This window comes from Loxodonta africana, chromosome 21 (assembly GCF_030014295.1).
Source record: "Loxodonta africana isolate mLoxAfr1 chromosome 21, mLoxAfr1.hap2, whole genome shotgun sequence".
Taxonomy (NCBI): Eukaryota; Metazoa; Chordata; class Mammalia; order Proboscidea; family Elephantidae; genus Loxodonta; species Loxodonta africana.
In genome coordinates this window covers 58,612,587-58,619,852 of record NC_087362.1, presented here as the reverse complement: position 1 = coordinate 58,619,852, position 7,266 = coordinate 58,612,587, and the positions used below count along the sequence as shown (strand labels likewise).

General features: G+C 55.0%; 1 protein-coding gene across 3 annotated transcripts in view; it reads left to right on the top strand.

Annotated features, from left to right (window-relative positions):
- The first annotated feature begins 1,247 nt into the window (after positions 1-1,247).
- NDRG4 (NDRG family member 4) overlaps positions 1,248-7,266 on the top strand; it is a 34,262-nt gene continuing 28,243 nt past the window's right edge. For all 3 annotated transcript variants that reach the window (XM_064273958.1, XM_023556516.2, XM_023556513.2), the window contains exon 1: positions 1,248-1,343. The gene's annotated coding sequence lies outside the window, so the exon portion shown is untranslated. The remainder of the gene's footprint in view (positions 1,344-7,266) is intronic.

Below are 7,266 nucleotides of genomic sequence, written 5' to 3'. Positions count from 1 at the left end.
CTTGCTGCCTCCCACACTGTTTATACACTGCACCCCAAGTATATATGCTGTTTATACATGTTTTTGGGTACATGTGTCCCACCTGGGCACAGCTGCCTCAGCCCTGATCAGAGGGTTAATCCACTGCCCCAGCAGCTTCCACAGCCGCCTGGGAACCTCACCAGAAAGCAGCCCAGCTGGAAGGTTCATGAAGGGGAAGGATATTTGACCTGCCACCCTACCCTCACCCTGGACCTCCAACTTGGCCTAGCCCAGCACTTCCATTCTGCACCACAAGGGCTGGAATCCAGGAGGTGGGGTACAGAGCTCCCCACCCCAAGGTCACCGGCAGAGCCAAAGGAGAACCCGGGCCTCTAGACACTCAAGACACAGTTCTGTCCCTCTTTGCCCTGTCCCCTCTCAGAATTTTTTTGACCAAATAAATTTTGGGGGTCAACAGGTCTTCATTCTCCCTCTCCGTCCAAGGCCTTTGCAGATGGGAGCACTACAAGGCCATATGGGGTGAGCGGAGCTCCTTTCCCTGTTCAATAGTGTAGGGCGAATTGGGGGGAGCCACACTTTGGCCTGGACCACAAGGGCCCAGAATACCTTTGCCAGGAGCCAGTCACTCCCGCAAGAGTCCCCAAGGAAACCCTCAAACTCTGAAAACAGGGGCTATGCCCCAAGGGCGCCTATACACCTGCTTCTTCCCAACGCCCCAGGGCTTTTCCCAGCGGGTCCCTAGTGGCCGCGGGTGGGGCCGAGCTGCGTAGACAAGAAGTGCGGCGTATGAGGGGGAGGGATGTCGCCTCCGGCTAGGGTTCCTTCTAGAGCCTAAACAAAGACGAAGGCGGAGGCCGCTGCCTCCCCCGGGACCTGACGCCTCGCGGCTAGAAGGGTACTAGAGGGACAAGAGGGTTCGCACACCGCACCCGGCCGAGGCCGACCAGCGGGGACCTCCCTCCTGGAGTCTCCGGAGGTGAGAAGCAGGCATGGGCGGGCGGGGGGAATCGACCAGGGGTCTCGGTTAGGCCTGGGTGTCGCGGCGTCCCACTCGCCCCCCTACCCACGCGCCCCTCAGGGCGCTCCAGCCGCTGCAGGAGGCGGAAGCAGGGCGCCCGGCACCGCCCTCCGGGTCTAGCGGCTAGGCCCGGCCCAGTGCAGCGGACCAGCGACCTGTCCCCGCCCCGCCCCCGCCCCCACGGGCACGCCCCCCCGGCGCACCGCCCCCCGCCCGGCCCCCGCCCCGGCAGCGGCGGGAACTGCGGAGGGGCTGCCAGCTCCTGCACCCGCGCGTCGGCGGCGGTGGCGGCGCCCAGGCCCAGCTGCCCGCCTGCGTGTCTGTCTCACTCAGATCACCCTAGGTGAGTGGCGGCCCAGGTGCCGGCAGCCCCCGGCCCCCGCACCCCTACCTTGGCGGCTGCGACGCTCGCCCTCAGACCCGCAAGCCGGGCGCCTTCTTGCGGGGGCACATGCCGCCTACGCGAAGGAAGGCCCCCCCACGCTCTTGCTCCTCGCAGTGCCCGCCAGGCCGGGACTCCTAAGGCCACGGCTCGTTGCCACCCTCACCTCCCCCAGCCCGACCCCCGGTGCGTTGGGGTCTCTTTGTTTGGACGGGGACCCCCTCCCGCCGTTGCTTCCCGAGTGTCACCTCCACCCACCCTGTGTGCACCCTACTCCTTCCGGAGTTCACCCCGACCAGGTGGCAGCGGGCGCCTTTTGGGGGTGCACGGTCGTGCAATTGGTGGATTTTTTTAAACCGTTTTGGGAGGGGGGAGCGCGGCGTGGGGTGCGGCGAGAGCGCTTCTGGCTCCCGGCGGCTCCTCCCGCCTCGCTCTCCCGCTGCTCCGAGCCTCCCGCGCTCCTCTCCGTGCCCGGCGGAGCGCACTCCCCAGACGCCGCAGCCCCGAGCCGGGCAGCAGGGGCGCAGACATGAAGGTGCTGGGCCACAAGATCGAACTGCTCACAGGTACCATAGTCGCTTCCCCGCGGCCGGCCCTCTGCGCGGCCCTCGCCACCTGCCACTTCTTGAGTTGGAGCGCGTGCGGCACTCGGGGCCGGGGCTTGGGGAGGCTCGGGTTCGTGCAGAGGAAGGGGTGCGGGTGCCGGCTAACTCTGGCCTGGGTGCTACCAAACCCTGTGCGGAGCCCTTCCCCGGGAGGGGACTTGGGGCTGTGCCCCGCCAGCCTGTGCCGTCCAAGTCACAGGTGCCCCGCGTCCAGTTGGGCAGAGCGAGGGCGGCGGGAACGCAGGTTAGAGGATCGACCCCCAGGGGTCCCCGACCAGCCGTGCTCGGCTCAGGTCCCCGAAAGGCAAACTCGGAGCTTCTGCCTTTTAATCAGCGTAGCTGTCCCCCAAGAAAGGAGCTTCCTGGGCTCCCAGAGGAACCCCTGCCATGGGTCTGGCTTCCTTTCCCTGGAGCAGTCTGGCTGCCTCTCCCTATGGGGAGAAGTTTCTCGCTAGGAGTAGAGGCCAGGTGGCCTGGGAAGTGGGAAGCCAGATTGGATGCTGATGACTGGGGGGCTCTCAGCCTGGGACTCCTCAGAGAAGTGGCCAGACACTGGCCCGTGGAAACCGGTGTCCAGGGAACTGTGGCAGAGATCAGCAGAGGACACTGACTTTGCCTGGAAGAATCAGGAATGGGAGCTAGGCAGGGAGCTGAGGGAGAAGCTCTCCTGGGCATGCAGGCTGATTGCACAGGCAGCTCTGCCATCTCCCCAGGGAGAGGTTGTGGAAGGACCCAGACAGCAGGAAGGGGCCAGAAAGGGAGGCAGTCTGGTTCTCCATCTCTTCTTATTGCAGATCCCTCCAGGCCTGGGACTGGTAGGTGCTCAATCAGTGTGTGTTGGATGAACACTTGGACTCCCAGCAAGTGCCCTCTGGCACCTGGGAGGGTTTGGTCCCTGCCCTCGAGGACCTTACTGTCTGGTACAAGAGAATGGAGCACAGGAGTCGGGTTACAAGACAGAGGAGGACGCAGCAATCTGGGGCACCAGGAAGCAGGTTGGAGTGTGAGTCGGGCCAGGAGGGGAGCAGAGAGGCTTTGAGCATGTGGCAGCATTTGAGCTGGACCCTACAAAACAGTTTCTTTTCATGGCGGGGAGGTGGCATTGCAGGCTGAAGGGCCCAGGGAAAGGCATAAGGGGAGGCGCTGTGGTGCAGAGCCTGGGGGGCCTGAGGTGTGTGTGTGTGAGAGGGGGATTGGAATGAGGTCAAGATTGGAATTTGAGGCTGTGAGTGCAGGGTCATAGAAGGGAAAATGGTGGCTGTTCTTGGATCACCCGAAACTCTGGCCAGGTGCTCAGATGTGCCACACTGGTGGCATTTCTGAGCCCATGTAGCTACAGGGTAGGGCACCTCCCAGGGTATGTGGGGCAGGACGCCCCTCCAGTCCCTTGCCAATGTTTCCTTGTAGAGCTCACTTGAGGCGGGCCCGCCCCACCTACGTCCAAGAGACCTGCATGGGCCACTGGACTTGTTATCCTCTGGAGGGAAAGTTTTTACAGCCCCATGGGTTTTTAGAGCCCTGCAGAACTCCTGGGTCCTTTCCCATCTTCCTGGCCCAGAAGGGCCTGGAGCAGGAGTACTCACAGGAGTCACAGGGGGCTCCAGTGGGGGCCAGGCTTTGGGGGCCAGTGTGGTATGCCCCCATCTCCTGGATCCAGGGGTCAGGATGGGCCCCGATTTCTGGCAGGCTTTATGAGTCCCCAGCCAGGTTGAAACAGGACCCCCCAGTCACTGCTGGTCACAGGGTCCACGTTGTACCTCCAGCCAGGCCCTGGGGGACAGTGCTTCCCTCAGTCACCATCTCAAGGTCTTTGCAGCCTCCCCTCTCTCTCCAGCCCACTCCTACCCTTTTCCTTGTCCTGCAGATCTGGGTTCAAATCCCAACCCCACCACTTGCCTGCTCCGTGATTTCAAGCAGGTTGCTTAACCTCTCTGACTTCAGTTTACTTCTCTTAAAGATGAACTGGTGTTTCCTCCCTCTGAGAACTAGTGTGTGGCTCCCTGAGATAGTGCAGGTGGCACACCTGGTCAGGGTCTAGACCCTGGCAGGCACCTAACAGGCTTAGCCTACCCTCTGGTTCTTGATCTTGGTTGTCCCGGTGATGGGGAACTCCACCTGCCCTGCCTGGCTGGCCACGAGGGTGTTTGCATTTGCTGCCACCCCAATTTATCCTGCTGTCTGAGATTTTTCGAACCCACTTGCTGATCTGTGGGAGAAAGGTGTGGCAGTCTGCTTCCGTAAAGATTACAGCCTAGGAAACACTATGGGGCAGTTCTACTCTGTCTTATAGGGTCGCTATGATTTGGAGTCAACTCGATGGCAGTGGATTTGGTTTGGTTGCTCAGTGGTTAAGTGCTCAACTGCTAGCCGAAAGGTCGGCGCTTTGAACCCACCAGCTGCTCCATGGGAGGAAGATGTGGCAGTCTGCTCTGGTAAAGATTATGGCCCTGGGGAACAGAATTTCAAATTCTTATAAACTCTAGACATTCTGGAGCTTTGGAGGCTGAATGAACCCCTGAAACTATTAGCCTCAGGTCATCTTTAAACCTTAAGCCAAAACTATCCCCTAAAGTCATTTTAAAACTGAACAATAGTTTAGCTTAACTAGTATAAAAGATCTGCTTTTATTATTATGGTCTTTTAAGAACTATCTATACGGGATCAGATTGACAACAGCCACTCCAAAGATTAGATAGGAACTTTAGGGGGCAGGAAGTTTATGTTAATGAGGGACGAACAACTCTGAAAATGTGAGAATGGTTGCAGAATTTGAAGAATTGAATCCATGTTATTAAATGGTACGTGTAGAAACTGTCGATTTGGTGTATATGTTTTGCTGTGTATATTTCCAACAGCAACAACAAAATAAATAAAATTTAGGAAAAAAAAAGATTACAGCCTTGGAAACCCTACGGGGCAGTTCTACTCAGTTCTACTCTGTCGTTGGGAGTGGGAATCGGAGATAAGCAGATCACAGTCAAGAGTGGTAGCCAGTTTACAGTGATGGCATACAGCAAAAAGCACGTGCTCAGTAATTATTGACTGAAGTCCAGCCTCACATACCTGCCCCTCCAGGATAACTTCAAGGAGGCCTCTACCTCTCTGCCCTCACATCAGCATTAGAAAATTGTCCCACTGAACCATTTTTTTAAACTCAGATCTATTTCGTTGTTTATTTATTTAGTTTCACATTCTTCCATTTTATTATGATTCCCATTTTACCGATGAGTTTGGTTGCTTCCTCAAGCCCATACTGCTGGCAAGAAGAGGTGGAGCCAGACGGAGCCATCATGCTGTGTTCTAACTGCCTGACTGCAGGCCAACACCTCAGTTTCCACATCTGTAAAATGGGATAGTCTTGGTGCCTACCTGGTCGGGCTCTTCGGTGGACTAGATAAGACGATGTGTGTGAATGGCAAGCAAACAGCAGATGGCAGTTGCAGGGCTGTTGTCCCTGAGCTGTCTCCCGAATGTCCTGGGGTCTCCCCAGCCTGCCTGTGCTCTGGTCACCTGATTCCCTACCTCCAGGATGTCCCAGTTCCTTCCTGGGTTCTCTGCATAACCCAGGCCTTTCTGAGATGTGTTTCTGGGGGAGCCTCAGGTTTCCATTGTATGGGATGGAGGGGACACAGCATCTGAGGTTGGGCGTTCTGGCCGGACATCTGTCGGGAAAGCCAGGTGCCCAGGTCTGGTGTCCTTTTTTTCCAGGAGAAGAGAGGAGTGGTACAGGACATAGCAGGAGGTGTCACTGGTAACTAGTGCTTATCTAGGCTGGAAGTTTCCAGATGCCCTCTGTTGACTTATAGAAAAAAAAAAAAAAACCAAACCCAGTGCTGTCGAGTCGATTCTGTCTCATGGAGACCATATAGGACAGAGTAGAACTGCCCCATAGAGTTTCCAAGGAGTGCCTGGCGAATTTGAACTGCCAACCCTTGGTTAGCAGCCATAGCACTTAACCACTATGCCACCAGGGTTTCCTTTGCCTTATAGAAGCAGGGACAAAAGAGGCAGGGATTTTAGAATCTGTATGGGAATTTCGGGTCTCTTCTGATTCTCTGAGCTTCTGGGTAAGTTCGTAACTCCTCTGACCCTCAGTCTTCTCATCAGTAAAATGGGAATAACAGCTCTGCCTTGTTCGCATCGTGAGAAAGAGCTGAGATGATACACTGAAGGAGCCCAGTACCACTGTCGGCTGTACACACAAGCTCTATGGTTCTCAGAGGGCGGGCTCTTGGTGCCTTTTGTAGCTGGGTGTTTTTTTTTTTTTTCATGTGATGTGGGAAAGTGGAACGTTAGTCTATTCACAAGTAGGCAGGTGATTGTTTTAGTGCATTTGTACTCAAACAATATGTTTCCAAGACTGTTTGGAGTCAGAGGGAGCTCTGCAATGGCAAATTTGGTTCTCTGAAATGGTCCCTTGGGAGCCTAGATAGTGGATCTTGGAAATTTAAAAAAATCTATTTGATTAAAAAGCACTTTTTTTTTCCAGTTCTGTCTAGAATTATGGTTTTATTTTAATGTAGGAATGTGCACCCCATACAATTTTCTAAAAATTAAAAAAATTTTTTTCTTTTTTTTTTTTGTTAAGAAATCCATATAATTTTATAGACTGGGATTAAATGGTGTTTGATTGTTGGTAGGTAGGTCAATCCACATTTTACATGTGTGAGAAACTGAGTCATGGACTTGCCCTGTTGTAGTCGTGAGATGCCGCTGTGTCGATTTTGGCTAATAGAGACCGTATATGACTCGATGGCACTGGGTTTTTTGGTTGGGATGACAGAGTAGAACTGCCCCTTAGGGTTTTCTAAACTGTAATCTTTACGGGAGCGGATCACCAGGTCTTTCTCTTGCAGAGCTGCTGGGTACGTTCAAACCACCAACCTTTCAGTTAACAGCCTAATACTTAACCTTCGGGCCACCAGGGGTCCTTGGAATTGCCCTAGGAGGCTCAGAATAGGACCCCAAATCTCATTTCCAGTTCATCTATTTCAGTAAATGACCGGGGTGCTACAATAAAGAAGGTGGTGTGTACATAGATGGGTGAGGAGGTGGGGGCCGCTGGAGGAGGGGGGAGATGTGCAAAACATGAAGTGTGCCCGGGGCCGCCGGCCGGTGTGTGGGTGTGGGGACATGGGCAGGCTGTTGCTCCATGCTTCGGAGGGTAACTAGTACAACTTTTATGAAGGACAAATTGGCAGTGTTGTATCAGAAGCTTAAAAATATGTGTGATCTGTGACTCATGAATTTTTAGGAACAAATAAAAATGTGTGCAGAGG